General features: G+C 40.2%; 1 protein-coding gene across 2 annotated transcripts in view; it reads left to right on the forward strand.

Moving 5' to 3' along the window:
* The window catches only part of bach2b (BTB and CNC homology 1, basic leucine zipper transcription factor 2b), a 117,194-nt gene that overhangs the window by 14,943 nt on the left and 84,513 nt on the right, over window positions 1–17,738 (forward strand). The gene's annotated exons all lie outside the window — the stretch shown is intronic.

Here is a 17,738-nt window from a genome sequence, read left to right on the forward strand (position 1 = left end):
GAGTGCTCAGACCACGTGGAGCAGGTGGTGTCTGCAAATCTCTGACGCCAGCTCAGTGTAAGCTTCTTATATATGCAAAAGTCTTTTTAAAATAAATTAAACGTATTTTGTTGTTTTTTGCCTTTCCCAAAACTTATTATTCTATTATCTGAAACATGGTGCTACTTGAATCAGACCAGCACATTGTCCCATTGATGCTGTTAGGAAGTGACTGTCTGATTGGGTGAACAGGCCAATATTGGGCAATGGTGTCTTAAAAATCTTGACCTTTAGGAGACCTTAGAACTGTTCTCAAAATGTTCACTCACGTTCATTTATAGTTTCTGGGTTGTAATTTTATCATACCATTTTTTCTATACTGTCAACCATCCAGAAAAGCCCTACAACACGACGTCTATAATGAAGCTATAAAGGTTTCTTTATAGATTATATTTTATTTAGTTTCCACAAAACATTTTAGGATTTTTCATAAAATGAAGAATGTTATGGACAGTCCTCAGGATCCTCTCCACCAGACTGTCATAAAACTACAGTGTTTTAGTCAAAGGCATCTTCTGATCTTCTGTAACACTGACCACTACTAGAGATCCTTCCTGCCCACAGCCATCAGCATCTAGATCAACTCTCTGAAAAAGAGCCCCTGAGTCAATACTTTTTAGAACCACCATTTACATCATTTGTAACTAAATGTTTGGGAAATATATCTACCGTCTTTGCACATCTAAAGACAGAAATCTTTACCAGTTGATCTATAAAACAAATACCTCAAGCCCAGTCAGATTGGATGGAGACCATCTCTAAACTGGAATTCCTAAGTTGCAGATCTCCTTTACTCAAAAGCAGACTTTGCTTTGTCCAAATCTGCATATAATTAATTTATTAAAAAATCACAATTCAGTTTTTGTGATATAATTTTTATTTGTTTCATGATATATTTTGGGCTGACGAGTACTTTTGACTTGAAGACTTTGGCTCACATGTCAAAAAATCTGGGCACCCCTTTTAAAGAATGGTTTTCGCAGTGGAAATCAAGTGAAATAACTGTGGTCGTATTTATGCAACTAATTACTGACATGGTCATGGTCTTCCATTGATCCACTTCATTAACTAATGGATCATAATTTGCTGGCAAAACAGTCATGGGGGTGGCTGTAAAATTGAGATCACAATAGGCAGGTCTTTTCTTTGCTTTACTAAAATGTGCTTGTATAAAACAATTTGTTAATGTAGAATCTATTGATGATTTTGAATTAGGGCTGCACAATTACTTGTACTCGTACTTGTACTCGTCGTCTTCCGCTTCATCCGGGACCGGGTCACGAGGGCAGCAGATTCAGTAGAGACACCCAGACGTCCCTCTCCCCAGACACCTTCTATAGCTCCTCCGGGGGGGGAGCCCAAGGCGTTCCCAGACCTCCATCGTGTCCTGGGCCGCCCCTGGGCCTCCTCCCAGTGGGACATGCCTGGAACACCTCCCAAAGAAGGCGTCCAGGAGGCATCTGGTATAGATACCCGAACAACCTCAACTGGCTTCTCTCGATGTGGAGGAGCAGCAGCTCTACTCCGAGCACCTTCCAGATGGCCGAGCTCCACACCCTATCTCTAAGGGAGTCCCTGGCCACCATACGGAAGAAGCTCATTTCAGCGGCTTGTATCCAATATCTCGTTCTTTTGTCATGACCCAAAGTTCATGGCCATAGGTGAGGGTAGGAACGTAGACCGACCGGTAAATCAACAGCTTTGCTTTTCGGCTCAGCTCTCTCTTCACCACAACGGACCGGCACAGCGTCCCCATTACTGTGGCTCCATTGTCCCCTCACTCGTGAAGACCCCAAAATACTTGAACTCCTCCACTTGAGGCAAGAACTCCCCTCCAACCTGACTCACAAGTCACCGTTTTCCGGTCGAGAACCATGGCCTCAGACTTGGAAGAGCTGATCTTCATTCCAGCCGCTTGAAACTCAACTGCAAATCACCCAGTGCATGCTGTAGGTCTTGGCTAGAGGGGGCCAGCAGGACCACATCATCTGCAAAAAGAAGAGACAAAATCCACTGCTTCCCAAACCAGACCCCCTCCGGCCCTTGGCTGCGACTAGAAATCCTGTCCATAAAAGTTATGAACATGACCGGACGGTACAATTATTGCATATGTATTATCAACACCATATCAGTGTGTGCACTATTAATATCACAATCACCTGTTTGGAAAGGAGTGATTGTTGACAAATATATTTCAAGTGTCATGAGATTACACTTTGAATCCCTTTGCTTGTAATATTTAACCTGTTGGATGGAGTCTTACAGCAGTAGATGCCCCAAGTCCCCAAGATGCTGAAGAGAGAGCATCTTGGGAGAGGAGGGAGAGGAGGGAGAAACATGGATTTATTATAAATTATATTGTCATCTGAATATTTACCTACAATATCATTATTGCAATTGTTTTCTAATTGTATGCAGTCTTTGAATTGTTAAAATATAGTCTAGAAGGATAAACTATACTCCAATTAATTAAACTGGGAAGACTGGCAGAAATGTTTGTTAAAAAAAAAAAAAAAAGGATCCCATCATCGACATATAAGGATATCCTGTATTCCAGTTTTTTCAGTTGTGTGACCAAGAGGCCTGTACATGTATTAAATATGACCATTTATATTTTGTCAAGCGCTTCCTGGATGTCAAAAAATGCTACTGCTGTACCTCTAGCATAAAAGGTTTGATGATTTATATTGACAACTGCTTTTATTATGAAATTCCTGATGTTTTCGCACAAAACTGTTTTGATTGTTAAGAACTAGACAAGGAATATAAGGGCACGGTGTTCTTGCTAAGGTGTTGCAGACTATTATGTCTGCAGACATATTTATTATTCTAATCTTTTGAACAAAGTTTAGAAGCTGATCTAATTTTTACCTGAATGAGCAGTTAGTTTTATGCTTCTATGGGAATCAAGCTGTGAGTGGCTAAGTTCTAATTGTGATTGATCTTTATTGAAATGGAGCTAGTTTGCTGGATCTGGGCGTTAATCTAATTTATTTTTGGTGAAGTTCAGTTTCATTGGTCTAACATTTAATTTCAAACCATCGGTTTGAATGGGTCTGACTCCATAATATATAGAGTGCTTAGTAACATCTGGTTCCAATAAGGAAGTCCAGCTAAAGCTAGCTCACCCTCCTCCTTTTTTTGTTAAAACATGGGAGGAATGCAGCTCTGACTCAGCAGGTGTTTCACAGCAGACATTTTGGCTTGTCAAGCAGATTTGTTTCTCATGACACAGAACGTATCTGCATTCCTTCCACTTGAGCTAGCCCCAGAGTGCCGATGTGTAGTTTTGGAGCACTTAGGAACACTTTGGAACTTGGCTATCAAAAACAAAAATGCTTTTCATCATTGCCCCTTCAGAACTAAATGACTGTTAGGAAACTGGTCTCGAGCATGATGATAATCTAATTTAATCAATTCATCCTTCAGATAGGGATTTACTTGTAAATTTCATCTAAAGTACCCAAATGTTTACAGATATACATGGACGTACAGCTTGCATGCCTTTTCTATTTGATGGCTATCATGTTTGTGGGAACAAAAATGGGCAACAGTTACTGTGTAATGTTTAAGACAGATTTTCATTGGTTTGTTGCACTCTTTGACGTACAGCAGTTTTAACAATAACATTTTATATTGAAAACACTTTAATGTCAGATTTAAGACAATACACAACTGAAACACGTTATTTTCTGTTTAAAGAGCAGGACCTGTAAGTGAGCTGCCTGCCTTCAGATCCAGACAGACTTTCATTATTTACACATGACCCTTGTCTGAAAGTTTAAGAGCTATTCCTTGTTGCCTGGGTTAGTGCAAAGCCCCTCTGAAGTATCTGCGTTGAACTGTAAGAGCCTGTCTGCTTCCCATAATGCACCAGCCCATCTCCTGCCTGGTGCAGGCAGTGAAAGAGGCTATTGTTCCTGTCACTCCAAGGCATACTGCATGCACTTATGGAGTGGGAGAAATTATTCCCATTACACCTCTGGAATGTCTTTGAATTAATCAATTGTGTATGGATAATTGCTCTTCTTTGCACATTTTGATTTATAAATCCGTCCATTAAAACAGTTCTTGTCTCAATGTTTAAAAGAAAAGAACACAGTGTAATTTTCTTTATACTATAAAAAGCATTTGGTAAAGATGGAATTGTACTTTTCTATAAGGTGAAAGGCTTTAGCTTAATACTAATGTTCTAAGTTGGGGTTCATCTTTGATCTGCATAAAGACCAAATCCAAAGCTTAATTTGATAGTTTTGTTCTCAAGCAGCCAGTTAACTTTTGGAAAGAAAACAAAAGGCTTTCGTTATGTCACTCCCTGTAGTTCCCTGTAGCTCCCTTCTGCTCTCACAGAGATCCAATTGATGTGCAGCTAACATCGGCTGGAAAAGCTTGCAGCTCCTCTCATGGATTTTTCCGGCATGATGTAATGTTTTGATGATTCTCGAAGTGCAGTGCCATGTGCAGTGAGATTCAAAACTAAAGAAATATCCTCCCCTTTAAAAAGTGAATTATACTCTCTTCTCAGGCAGATCATTTATGCTTCACAGACCACACAAACCCTTTCAGTCCCCAAAACATGGTATTGTTTGCTTTGACAGGTGTGAGAACATTTGACTCTCCATGTTCTCAAGTTACAGGCACATACACTGAACAAAAATAAGGCCTATAAATTTGTGAAAAAAGTCTATCCTGAGCAAAACCATTGAGCCAGGAAAGACACAACTGCTTCTAGAGGTATAAATGAAGAGCACTGCGCACAGATCATGAAACACAGCCTGTGATGTCAGTGGTGAATCTATTTTTATCCTTGCTGTATGGAGGTATCACGTCTCGCTCCTTTGTTCAGTGCTGTAGGATATTTCAGGACACTCTAATAGATCCCAGAAAGTGTAGGAGTCAATGAGATGTGGAACTTCTCCACAACAATTGAAATCTTCCTCCAGGTATTTGGAAGTTGAGGTAAAACCCAACCATGCTGTTGACCTCTTTCAGGTGTTGGAATTGTGCTCTTCTATTCCAGACTTGATATAAATTGCTGCCAAACACTTTCACCAATGCTTTGCTCTCTCTTATAGTATCCATGCTGAACATTTGTGTCTTAACTGTATGACACTGAAGGAAAACACATAGGTCTGTTGGATATGGGTCACCTTAATTATATTACACAGGTGTAATATAATTTATCAGTTGGTATAAAACCTACAGTGTCCTCTCCAATAAGGTTACTGAAGTTTGTAGAAGGTGTTGAATACAGCATGCATCCTTAACATACTTCTAAATAACCCAGATAAAATATGGACCAAGCTGTTGGAATATGAACCAAAAAAGTAATAAAAATCAAATTTTACTTGGTTAAAAAATCAGTTCTTCTATTGCTTTAGCCTCATAAACCTACAGCAGGTGTACATATATGAGGAACTTAGGCTCCTACAACAACAGTTGATAGATTGATACACCTGAGCTGTGGACTTCTGCAACTCCTCCAGAGATACCATGGGTCTCTTTGCTGCTCTGATTAATCCTCTCCTAGCTCATCAGTTAACATGGATGTCCATGTCTTGGAAGGTTGTGCCTTACTCTTTAGACTTTTTAACTAATATATTGAACATAGTTCTCTGAGATGTTGAAAATGTGGAATATTGTTTTATAACTTCCTCCCTGACCTGTCAACTTACTTCTGAATGCAGTTTGTTTAAGGGGTTTTACCACAGCATGTGGTCACTGAATTCTTTTTAAGATTACCAGAGTAAAGACGTCTGAATTATTAATTGTTCTTAAAATATTTTCCTCTCACCTAACAGTTATGCACTGCTTTGTCTTGGTCTATCACATAAATTCATAATACCATTCAAAGTTTCTGTTTGTAACATGACCTATAAAAATGGTGGATGATAACTTTTGCAAGGCACTGTAAAACCAGGCAACGTTTTACTGCAGTCCTATTTAAGAACAAGAACTTCATCTTTCTAATGCATTAACTTTTCGTAATGCAGGATCACCTGAGCTTAAACTTCTGCTTTAATAGCAGCCATAGGATCTATACATGTACTTCTTTCAAAGCATGTGTCTTACAGTATTCCATGTTTCTGATTGGGCCCCAGCATGAGGAGAATTAATATGATGACAGCAGAAGTAGCAGTGCTTTTTATCCCATTCAGAAAGACAGTTGGAAAGTGATTTGTAGAGTTTAGAGAGTAAAAGCCCGCAGACTCCACTCATGCTGGGTTTGTTTGGGTTGGGCTCTGATCCTTCTTTCCAGTCAGTTTCTGCACAACTGTTTTGCTCTAATTCTTATGCAGCTCTAAACGTGGCAGGGGAATGTGCGTGGGGTGAGGTAACAGAGAAGAGGGGGTAGCACAGGAATTCACGCTGGGTTGGCTCATCTTGGATTTAGTTCTTTCACCATTTCTACCCCTTCTAGGCATAGAAACAGGATAGTTTATTAGTGAAACACTGTGCTCTCTGGGCTCTGCACATAACCCTTGTTTTTCAAGCGTTGAAGTCAGTCTTCTCCTGCTTTGAGGAGGGTAAACTCTGCATAGCCCCTAACTCAATGCCCAAGGTTTGTTGAGTCATGTAAGATCATGTACACAGACATGCAGGAGAGGTGGGGGCTGAAGGTGAAGGCAACTACTGAGGCCAACTTGGTAGAGGTGGTGGGTGGAGTTGAGGACGGGGGAAGCAGAGGAACTAAAAATCACGGGCCAGCCAACATGAGAACATGCTGCTGCAAGCTTTGTATAAGGTAATGTCTAGCTAGCATGTTGGGGTGGGATGTGTCCACAGATTTATTTTAATACTCTTGCAGCTTTGCCAGTGGGGGAAGGGATGTAGAGACTGCCAGTTCATCTGAGGCCCACTGTCACACCTCGGACAGGACAGGACTTATTAGTTGACAAACTCACCACAGAGGAATAAAAAAGCGCTGAAAGAGGCAAGTTTGGTTCCAAGTTTGGACTTTTTTTCTGCACAATATGGATTATTGTTAATGTCGCTCGGTGTCAGCTGGGCAACTTCGTGTCACACATGCATGTTCTGTGTGCATTTCCTTGCAGGAAGGCTCACATTTAGCATTTCAGTCTATTTAGTATTGCAGAAATATGGTATGAGTAACATGGAGTTGGGGATGTAGCCTTGATTTTTTTTATTTGCCCAAGATATGAAAATAGAAGAGATATATAAAATAATAAGAGATCAGTGCTTATACACACAGAAATACCCTCAAAATACTCTCCAAAAAAGTTTTGTTGCTCAGTTTTTCATTCAAACTTGCAGCTGCTTTACTTTACACATATTCCCAAGTACTATTTATCCCCAGCAGGCACGTGTGTTATTTGTGCACTTAAACAGAGGAACAGAGCCCGACTCCTGCTTCTTGCAGAGTCAGGAGAGATTAATTTCCACCTGGTCTGACTATGTAGTCATTTTGAGATGAGAAAAAAGCAAATCAAATTAAAACTGATAAATGATAAAATGACAGTTGAACTGATGAATAAAATGTGGGTTAGAGAAATATTCATTACAGTTTGTTAAAAGCGGAAAGCATCGTGAAGTGTTGCTAGTATGCAGGCAAATTTTACAGATGTTTACAGTTTATTTTTGTGTAAAGGGTAAATTTAATATTGGGATTTTCAAAAAAAAAAAATGTCTTCACAAATAGAACAATACTATATATTTTCTTAATAATGAAAAATAATATTAACTAAAGAAAAATGTAGTTCATTCTTTGTTTTGGAGGTAACGTGTACGTTTAGATAGAAAGTTGATTTTAGTCAATCAAAAACAACTGCAAAATCTGTGCATAATAAAAAAACGGAGTCACAAAAACTACATACAGCATGACTCCATACGTAAAATGTGTTCATTTATTATACATTTTTGATCCCTGAATGTATAAATGGGGCCCGAAGCTTCAGTAGACCAACTGATATCTCATTTACTGGTTAGGTTTCAGGTTTCAACATTTTTAAGCTGGGAACGGAACACTTTCTGCCCACAACCATGTTACCTGTGAAGTGACAAAGGCAGGACATTCTATTTCACTTGATCTACTGCTGTTAACTAGTTTGAGTTGGCAAAGGGCTAAGCTGGCAAGTAGAAAGGGGGGCAGGCAGTGGTGCACAGTCATAGTTTTGTTGTTCCATCCTCTTGTTGACAAGCCCAAATCTTTGCAGACTTGGTAAGCTTGATTGGTTTGGTTGTGAATGACTAAAGGTGGCTTAAAGAGGGTGTGAGCTTAGAGTGAGAGGAGCCTAGATGAGGTGGTGATCAATGCCTCTCCAGTTCTTTCTATGTGGCGTTTGCTCGCTCCCTCAGTGTACTGGCCCTGCATATGGATAGGCAACTTCTACAGGATGTTTCCCACCCCTCATAGACACACACACCTCCTTCACATCCCCCTGAAGCCTACCAAACTACTCTTATCAAACAGTTGAAGCATGCAAATGTCCACTATGTTGTCAACACTCACAAGATCCTTAAAAATCAGTTGTTTTTTTTTGAGTTGTGGCTACCCATAAATGCAATAACAGTTGCAAAGGTAGCTGGACTGAAACCTTTCCTTTTTTGAATTTTTTCCCCATCTTACCCTAAAAATAAAAGCTTGTTGAAAAATGTCCCATAAATTGGTAGAAGTTGGGGTCATTGTTTTGTTAGTTAATTTCTATACTGCTGCCCTGCTCTGAGGACTAGTCCCCATGGAAACCATTATGTGGAACAACTGGCAGTAAAGCACTTTAGAAACCTCCTTGGAATATATTAATAGTTCCGAAGCCCCCTCTCTCCTAACCTTCAACCTTGAATCATTGTCTTTGAGCTAGTTTACCTCAGGCAGCGTTCTTAGGATTTCAGGCCACAGCTCTGAAATGTTGAACCCCCAGTTCATTTCACATAAACAGCAAATCCTGCCTCAGGTTTGAAATGAAGCAAACCTATTCTGAATCAATTCAGTACTTTCTTTAGGCAAAAAACAGGATGTTCCCATGCAGAACCTTAATGTGTTCTGCTAACCTAAAAACCCTCACATGCCTGATGTAGCAAAAACCAAGCAGGATGAAGAATTCTTTTGCAGCAGTTATGCTGAGGCACACATTTTGCAGAGAAAGTGCTGCTGATTCAGGTTCAATCAATTTGTAAGGCAGCAATATCACCTTCTTGCTCACAACTCAACTTTCTTTGTGGAATTCTTGCTGGCAATACTCAAACATTCTGCATCCTGGCTTTTCTCAAAGGCATTGAAGGTTTTTTAGTTGTTCTGTTTTGCAGCTCTGTGTAAAAGAGGCTTCCTAAAGATCCACTCACCCATGTGGCTGAGGTGATTAGCAAAGCTGAGGCAGATGGTACCATGGCCAGATTCTGCATTGCTTCAGGGGTGTATTAATATAAACACACAAGAGATATTTTGTGTGTAACATGGCTGAACAGGAGTGTGAAAGCCATGTCTGCTGTGTGGGGGATCCAGTTTCATTTCTCCTGCACTGAGGATGTTTTTATTTGTGAATTAAGGTGGGTAATACGCAGACCTTTCCTTTTTAATCTTTACAAATACACAAAAAGTGAATGAACCACGCAACAGTCTGCAACCCAGCCCCACCTGCTTTCAATGATGGCAAAGGCTCTGGAAATATTGACCCACAAAGCAGAGAGCAGCCCCTGAAAGCATAGGAATCCCCCTGGGCGGGAGGGTGAGGTAGACCCTTGGAATGCACTCGGAGGAGTTAGTCACTTATTTACAAGTTGAACTCGGTGAACCCTGCCTGACTCAGCCACTTCCACCCTGGCCAATCTGGCTTACCTCTTCCTCCCATTTTGATCCCTGTTTTGTTCTTTATCCAGGCCTGATGCTCCCCGTTTGCTCTCCCCACCCCTCTATCCACTTATTAACAGGCATGTCACATTCATGCCCCTCGTTGGCTGGTATCTTAACCCATGCTTTTGGCAGCCTAATCCAGCCCCCACATGACCCTAGTCACCCTGTTGCTCTCTACAGGATTCAGGCGTTGAGGTCATGAGCTTATGCAGAGTAACAAAACATTTGTCATTGGGAAGCTGCAAAGCAGTGGAGTAAAGCCAGGGGAAAGGAAGTACTGTTCATACATTTTTCCCCTATAATAATATCCAGTAGTTTATCGAAGAATTCTGCTCTGACATTTCCCATAAATACAGACTCCGTTTCTTGTTAAGGTTTCAGGAGTACATCTGCTTTCATATATACCACACACACCTTCTGTGTCAAGGTTTTCCTGTTTACACCCTGGAAAACATATGAGCTGATCTGTATTTAGGTTACATCTTTTAATTTGGTTGGTTGTTGTGAGCCATAGTCATACCAAAGGTCAAAAGAACCCACTTTCAGGCATTCTTGTGTGTTAGTGGGACTGGTTTGTTTTGAAAGTGACAAAAATAAAAGGTCAGATCTTCTGTAAAAGGGCAGAAACTGACTTGTTAACGTCAGTGTTCCTGACTCATTGTTAAAGCTTCTTTTTCGAGCTGATTTCTTCTTTTTATTAGTCAGAGGTAAGAACAGGTTATAGCTATACAGTTGGTCCTCAAAAGTAGAGAAAACTATTGAAAATTACAGTACCTTTTTTAAAAATATCATTTAAAGGGTAATTATTAAATAGAGACGGAGACAAAAAAGTTTTCTTGTTTAAAGCCACATAGAATAGAATAGAATAGAATAGAATAGAATTGAATAGAATAGAATAGAATAGAATAGAAATGCAGCAGCCTGTCACTGAAGGAACTCTCCAGTTCTGTAACAGCTAGAGTCCTTCTGTCTCCCACCCCCAGAACTGTGTCCATGGGTCACCCTAGGATAGAGTTGGCCTTCTTAAAAAGCACATCTAACCACTTCCTCTAAGCTGTAGATAAACTGCTGCTCCAACAAGCTACATCATAGAAGATGGCTGATGCCACCACAGAGTCAAAAACAGTCTTCAGGAGCACCCCTGCAATCGAAAAATCTCAGTCTCCTTAGCAGGTAGAGTCTGATCTGACCCTTCCTGTAAAGAGCATCAGTGTTGTGACTCCAGCCCAGTTTAATGTTCAGGTGAACAACCAGGTTCCTTATAAAAATCCACCATCTTAATGTCAGTTCCGGATGCATTTTCATTACCAAAGCCTTCACTGATATAAAGCAAGACTTTGCACATCATAGGATACATTCTTGAAACTCAGTTTTGCTTTCCTAAAGACTGCATAAACTTTAACATAATTCAGTGTCAAATGTTTATTTCTAACCAATTTAGGTTTCAGTTTCAGTTCCCTGTGGTCTTATTGACATGTCTGTCATGCATTGGTTTAAAAAAGCACTTTTGTGTGAAAAGGTATTTACAGTTGTCGATAGTGACCAGTGACTGCAGTTCCTTCTCTCTGTTCGTACTGACCACTCTATTTTAAGGTTGTTTTTACAGTATGAGAGAGGATCTATTAAAATTCCTGGAGGCTAACAACATCACATCTCACCAAGACTTAACTATCAGTTTTAGTCTTGAATACATTAGCAGTTCAGCGCCAGAACGTTGATAATGAGTCATCTTTTTGGAACAATGCCAACATCATATGTTAAACTGGCCCTGCTTGGTAAAACATCAAACTGCAGATTCGACAGATTCAAAGTAAAGTAAAGCCCCATCCTGACAGCCGTTTCAACACTAGTCACAGTCACATTATAATTTCTTTCATACTTTGCTGCCATAAACTGGGTTAGCCAAAACTGGCTCTGTGGCATTTGTGGCCATAAACTTTGCATACTCATCCTGCTTTTCTTTTCCATAGAAAGTACTCCTGGTTTCTACCAGAGATGTCTTCCTGTGAGAAAGTACAGTTCAACAATCAATTCAGTCACTTTTACTGCCTTAGTTAAACAATGTTTTACAAATTGACATTTTATGATCAGTTGAATTTGTACTGTTGTAATTGTACTGAATTGGACTTAATATCCATCCATCCATTCATCCATCCATCGTAGCAGCTCTACTTTGAGCTCCCGCCTGGATGACGGAGCTCCTAACCCTATCTCTAAGGCTGGCCTCAGCCACCCTCCGGAGGAAGGTCATTTCAGCCCCTTGTGTCCGGGGTCTCGTTCTTTTGATCATGATCTTATGACCTTAGGTGGCGGTCGGAACATAGACCGACTGGTAAATCGAGTCCCTTGCGTTTTGACTCATCTCTGTCTTAACCACAACAAACCAGAGTAGCCCCTGCATTAATGCAGACAAAGCCTCAATCCGTCTGTCCATCTCCTGCTCCATCCTACCATCTCTCATGAACAACCTGAACCTGTAACTTCCTGGTTTAGAATTTGTAACTCTGTGTTATCTCCTTGCAGGTCTGCTTGTGGTTGGTTTTGCAGTTGACCAACCTTTTTTCTTCAGAGTTGGAGGACATAAAGATTCCTTTAGTAGCTTAAAGCCAGACTACCAGCTAACTCCCAGCCCCTGATTGTTATGACCCAGCTCTAACACTATGACAACAAGAGAAACAAACCACAACACTTCAAAGTGTCTACTATGTAGTGTGGAAGTCAATCAAATCAGTGGAGTGTGGTGTAAATGATGAAGTATTGTAATGTGCAAACAAAACTGAACTAAAAAAAGCTAACAGCATATCTGTGGAGGGCAGCAAAGTGGGTCGAAAGAGTTGGGGGTTTGTCTGGGATGTGATTCGAGAACCTTTTCAAACCCAGTTTTAAGAAGAGAAAACAACTCCAGATAAAGGACTTTCTTTACTTACTTAACCTGATAACCTGAAAACATTCTTGTAATGATTCACTGTCAGCAGTCATGCAGACATTAGTCGGTGTGCAACTGTCAAATATATTTGGAGCAGTTTAATATCACAATTACAAATACAGCAGACAATGTGGAATATGAAGTGAATCGGGGAATTGGTTGAAAGATGTTTTCCTTTTTATCCAGCTCACCATTAGTTCATTTTACTCCCGCTGCAAGATTGTCAGGTTATATCTGTCAAAACCCACTTGTCATTTTAACAGCACAGCCTGTGCTGACATGTCCTTTTCCATGCAGTTTCTGTTTGTGCAAGTGAAACTGTTTTCTCTGTTGGTTCAGCTGTGGCAGTTCATAGTTAGGGTCCTGTGGTAAAAAGTCGCTGTCGATGCCTGCAGTAACAGAGAAAGACATCACTTTCAGTTCACTCAGCATTCATCCGATGTAAATGTGCAGAGTGTCAGTTTTTAGAAGTCTGGAAATTAGTTCAGTGGAACGGTTAGGGACAGGTGTGTCCGTGCTCTGGCTCCGTCTCCAGCTGTGATGAATCTAACCTTCCCCTTGCTTGAGACGTTATCAGGCAAGACGGGCAGACAATGCTGAGCTGCTAGCACAACTGTGGGCTAATGCAGAGAAACCACACATACAATCAGAATCGTAACTAGCAAACTTTGTGCTAAGCTTCTCACGGATCTGGAATTTAACTAAACTGTTTTACCAGAACAAATGAAATGAAGAAGGAACTTAAACTTTAGTTTTAGATATTTAGAAAGGAATAGCAAAATTAACTATAGAATTTAACTTAAGACATCTAATAGACAATATATTTCATTTGAAAGAAAAGAGGCTTCTCTTGAAATTGTACCATAGGGCGTGGCGCTGTTGGTGTAGGGCTTTAAGTGCGCTGCCCATGTACTGAGGTTTTGGTCCTCATAGCGGCAGTCTCGGGTTTGAGTTCCAACCCCAGCAACATTTGCCATATGTCTTCCCCTTTCTCCACCCCCGTTTCCTGTCTGCCTGCTGTCAAGAAAACACTGAAAAATAAAGGACACTAGTCCCACAAAAATTTTTTAAAAGAAATTGTATCATATATTTGAAACAAGATATGTTCACACACTGTATGAAAAGACACTGCTGTCTGATATTTAACCAGATTTAACTTTCCTGTTTTTGTCAGTTAGCATAAACAAATTCTTCAGACTATTTATTACTTTCTTCAAATGCTGAAGTTTACAGACATTTCCTTACTATCTGGTGGTCTTGCTGTATAAACTATACAACTTTGGTCAAACCTCCTGAGGAACCTCCCACTATAGTTTGGTAGGATTTTGTCCCACTCCTCCTGTTAACATTCATGTTATGCACAAATCTTCCTGCAGCAAAGCACCCAAACAACATGATACTGCCAACCCCTTTCTTCACATTCTGGATGTCATTCTTGGGCTTTCCAATACCCCACCCCCCTTTCCCCAACGATGGTCATTATGCCCAATCACTCCAAAAAGTCTTTGTCCCTGAGTGCATTTACAAACCTTTATGTGGCATTTTATGTTGCTTTTGGAATAATGGCTTCTTCCGCTCTGAGTGGCCTTGCAGCTCATGTCGGTACAGGACTTGTTTCACTGTGGATAATGACACTCTCTTACCAGCTTCATCCAATGCCTTCACAAGGTCATTTCCTTTTATTCTGGGATCAAATTACACACTAAAAACATTCATCTCTGGGACTCTCCTTCCCGAACAATATGGTGGCTTGACAATGCCATGCTGTTTGTATTTGTGCATTATCGTTCCAACCTTCAGGCATCTAAAAATTGTAACCAGGTATGAACCAGATTTCTTGTAGAGGTCCACAACTTCTCGGACTGAAGTCTTAGCTGATTTCTTTAGTTTTTTTCCATGATGTCACACAAGGATTCAGTGTATAGGGCATGTAACAGATCCACAGGGGTTCCTCCTCAGAAGCTTACAGTGCTTCACATTATAATCTGTCTTTTTTCAAACAGGATAGGTTTAGTGTGATCTAATGTCAGACAGCGAGAAAAAACAAGCTTGTGTGTTTTATGTAAATATGTGTATTCAGGTGTATAATGTATTCCAACAATCCGCTAGTAACAGTACAGTTATATTTGTAACTAGCAAACAGAAACTCCCCACTTTTATTTTTTATGTGATATAACATGTAATATAACATAACTACACTTGTATTTATTACATTTGAATATTGCATGTTTTTGCTGATGGGCAATGAGTGGACAAACGATTTTCTATAACTCTTCTATCAGATTAACCATTACATATGAGCTCATTTCATTTTTTGGTGTCTTTGTTTTTTTTGTCTGCTTGTTTTGACTTCCCACTTCCAAGCAAAAAGTAGGTCGCTGGCTGGCCGAGGTAAAGTATGAGACAGCAGTTTGCTGGACGGCCCCAGTCAAAGCAGTTTGTGTGTTCAGGAAACTTGTTGCAGAGGAGACGTTAAACAGAAGTTCCTGTTTGACATCTGTTTGCAGCGAGCCTCACAGGCCAGCCTTTGCCCCGCCATACAAGCTCAGAGGCCTCATTCATCTAGCCGCTCCCTCAGACAGGTTTGTCGGTTTAACTGCTTTGTGACCCTTTTCCTCCCTATCATTCCTAGAAACCCAAAAAAATCTGATGACGCATCTGTTTTTGATTGTGTGCCCACAATAACGAAATCCTGACAAGATAAAATCAGGACAGACAGGTTCTTACACACCGCTCTCATACTATACTGTAGACCCTCAGGGCTGGGAATAATTAACCTGGTGTATATTTAAGGAGACAAACTACCCCAGCTTTTTTGTCTATGACTGTTTTGCGTGGAAAATCATATCCTGGCATTTAACACCTTAAAATTCTGGTTCTGCACATTGTTTAGAAGTTTGGTTTTAAAAAAAACTACTTGCCATTGTTCAAGAGAACTATGAACATCCGAGGTACGCTTGCACACACAGAGGTTTGTTGTTTCACCAGGCAGTTTAGAGATAGTGCAAATAGTTTTTTTTATCATTCGATGTAAACCTTTGCTGCCTCTCCATGGGCTTCCCTACGCATACATCATGGCGTTTATTTTTACCTCCTGGAGATACTGTTACCCACAGGATATCAGAGGCTCAATCATACTCCTACTGCACCTTGGTTCACTTGAAACCTTAGGCTGAGACGTAAGTGGCCCCAGTGCTGATGTCAGAGGCAAGGCTGAAAGGCAACGCAAGCTGTTGACAAAGCCCTGGCAGAGGGCCAGTGGGGCACAGGAAGAGCTGGAGAGCAGTGTTCCTGTGTCACACACCCAGACTTAGTGAGCAGCTCTACAGTCTGCTCACTAAGTCCTTATGCCTCATCTAATGAGGATTTTATATAGGACTTTGAGAGAAAGATGTTGCTCATCTGATAGTCAGTGGTGAAAAGGTCAGTTTTCTTTCCAAAAAGATACCCGAAGCTAATTGTTTTCAAAAGCTGACTGTGTGCTGAGATGGGCTATAAAGCTCTCAGTACTGATTGCAGGAAGAAAAAGCTGATCAACATAATGGACAATACAACAAAACCTCTGCACAGGAAGCTGGTGAAACAGCAGAATACCTTCAGTCAGATGCTTTCACTTAGCTTTAATATTTTTGGACCAGTACATGTAAGTTCTACCTACTTCAATTACTTCATATTCTTGTTTAGGCCGATATTTCAAATTCACTGTTTTGTGTACATTGTTGTGTATACAAAACCTTCCACTGCGGGTCAGATCTCTTTTAATTTTTTTGAGGCCTGCAGCCTTCCTGAATCCATATATAACGACTGTGATCAGATGAACTTATGGTTTTATTCATCCTGTCAAACCGTTTTATATTCTGTGGCCCCCTGTAAGATCAGGCAAGTGAAAGCCAAATCTGAACCCTGGCTGAATGAAACCACCTATGCTGCCATAAGAAAGTGTTGGAGAGCAGAACTTAAGTAGAAGGATAAGCTTAAGGTGTCATATGAAACACAACTGGAGTTCCCATCAGAAAACAGAGTGGCATGAAACCGGTAGACTGAATGAGACTGATTGCAATGGGAGAGAGAGAAATCATGACTGGAACAAAACAGAGAAACAATGACAATAAAACCAAAGCATAAATGTTAAAGTAACGGAACTAAAATGCACTATAACCAGAACCTAAGAAGCTAAACCTAGGAATTAATTGAAGCACCACCTGGGAAATATGAAGTTAATTAAAGGAGGCAATATTAAAAAAGTACAATAACACCCTAAAAGTCCTAATAAACACATGAAAAGAAAATCAAAAACTCAAAACCCTCCAAATCACAACATAGTAGTCTGAAGGATGAATTATTTTCCTTTACCAGGTAGCCATTTTACAACAGTGTTTACATAACGGACGGCTATTTTCACTAATTGTCAAAAGTTTTCGACACACTTTCTCATTTAATGGTTTTCTTTATGTTTATGACTATTATCATTGTAGGTAGATCCTCATTGAAGGCATCAAAACTGTGAATATACACATATGGAATTATGTAGCAAATGAAAACTTGTAAAATAACTTTAAATATGTTTTTTTATTTTAGATTCCCTAAAGTAGCTGCCCTTTGCTGTAATGACTGAAATATTAACCTCTGGCCATCTCTCAATGAACGTCTGGGAAGTTCTTTCAGGAATCTTTGAATTCGATTCAATTCAGTTTATTTATATAGCGCCAATTCACAACACATGTCGTCTCAAGGCACTTCACAAAAGTCAGGTACATACATTTCAATTAATCCTAATCATTGAACAGTGCAGTCAGATTCAGTTATTTATTCAAATTGGATAAAACGTTTTTCTGTCTAAGGAAACCCAGCAGATTGCATCCAGTCAGTGACTTGCAGCATTCCCTCCTCCCAGATGAGGATGTAGAGACAGTGGACAGTCACTGGCGTTGACTTTGCAGCAATCCCTCATACTGGAAAACCATT

The sequence above is a fragment of the Girardinichthys multiradiatus genome, chromosome 15 (genome assembly GCF_021462225.1).
Source record: "Girardinichthys multiradiatus isolate DD_20200921_A chromosome 15, DD_fGirMul_XY1, whole genome shotgun sequence".
Lineage (NCBI taxonomy): Eukaryota > Metazoa > Chordata > Actinopteri > Cyprinodontiformes > Goodeidae > Girardinichthys > Girardinichthys multiradiatus.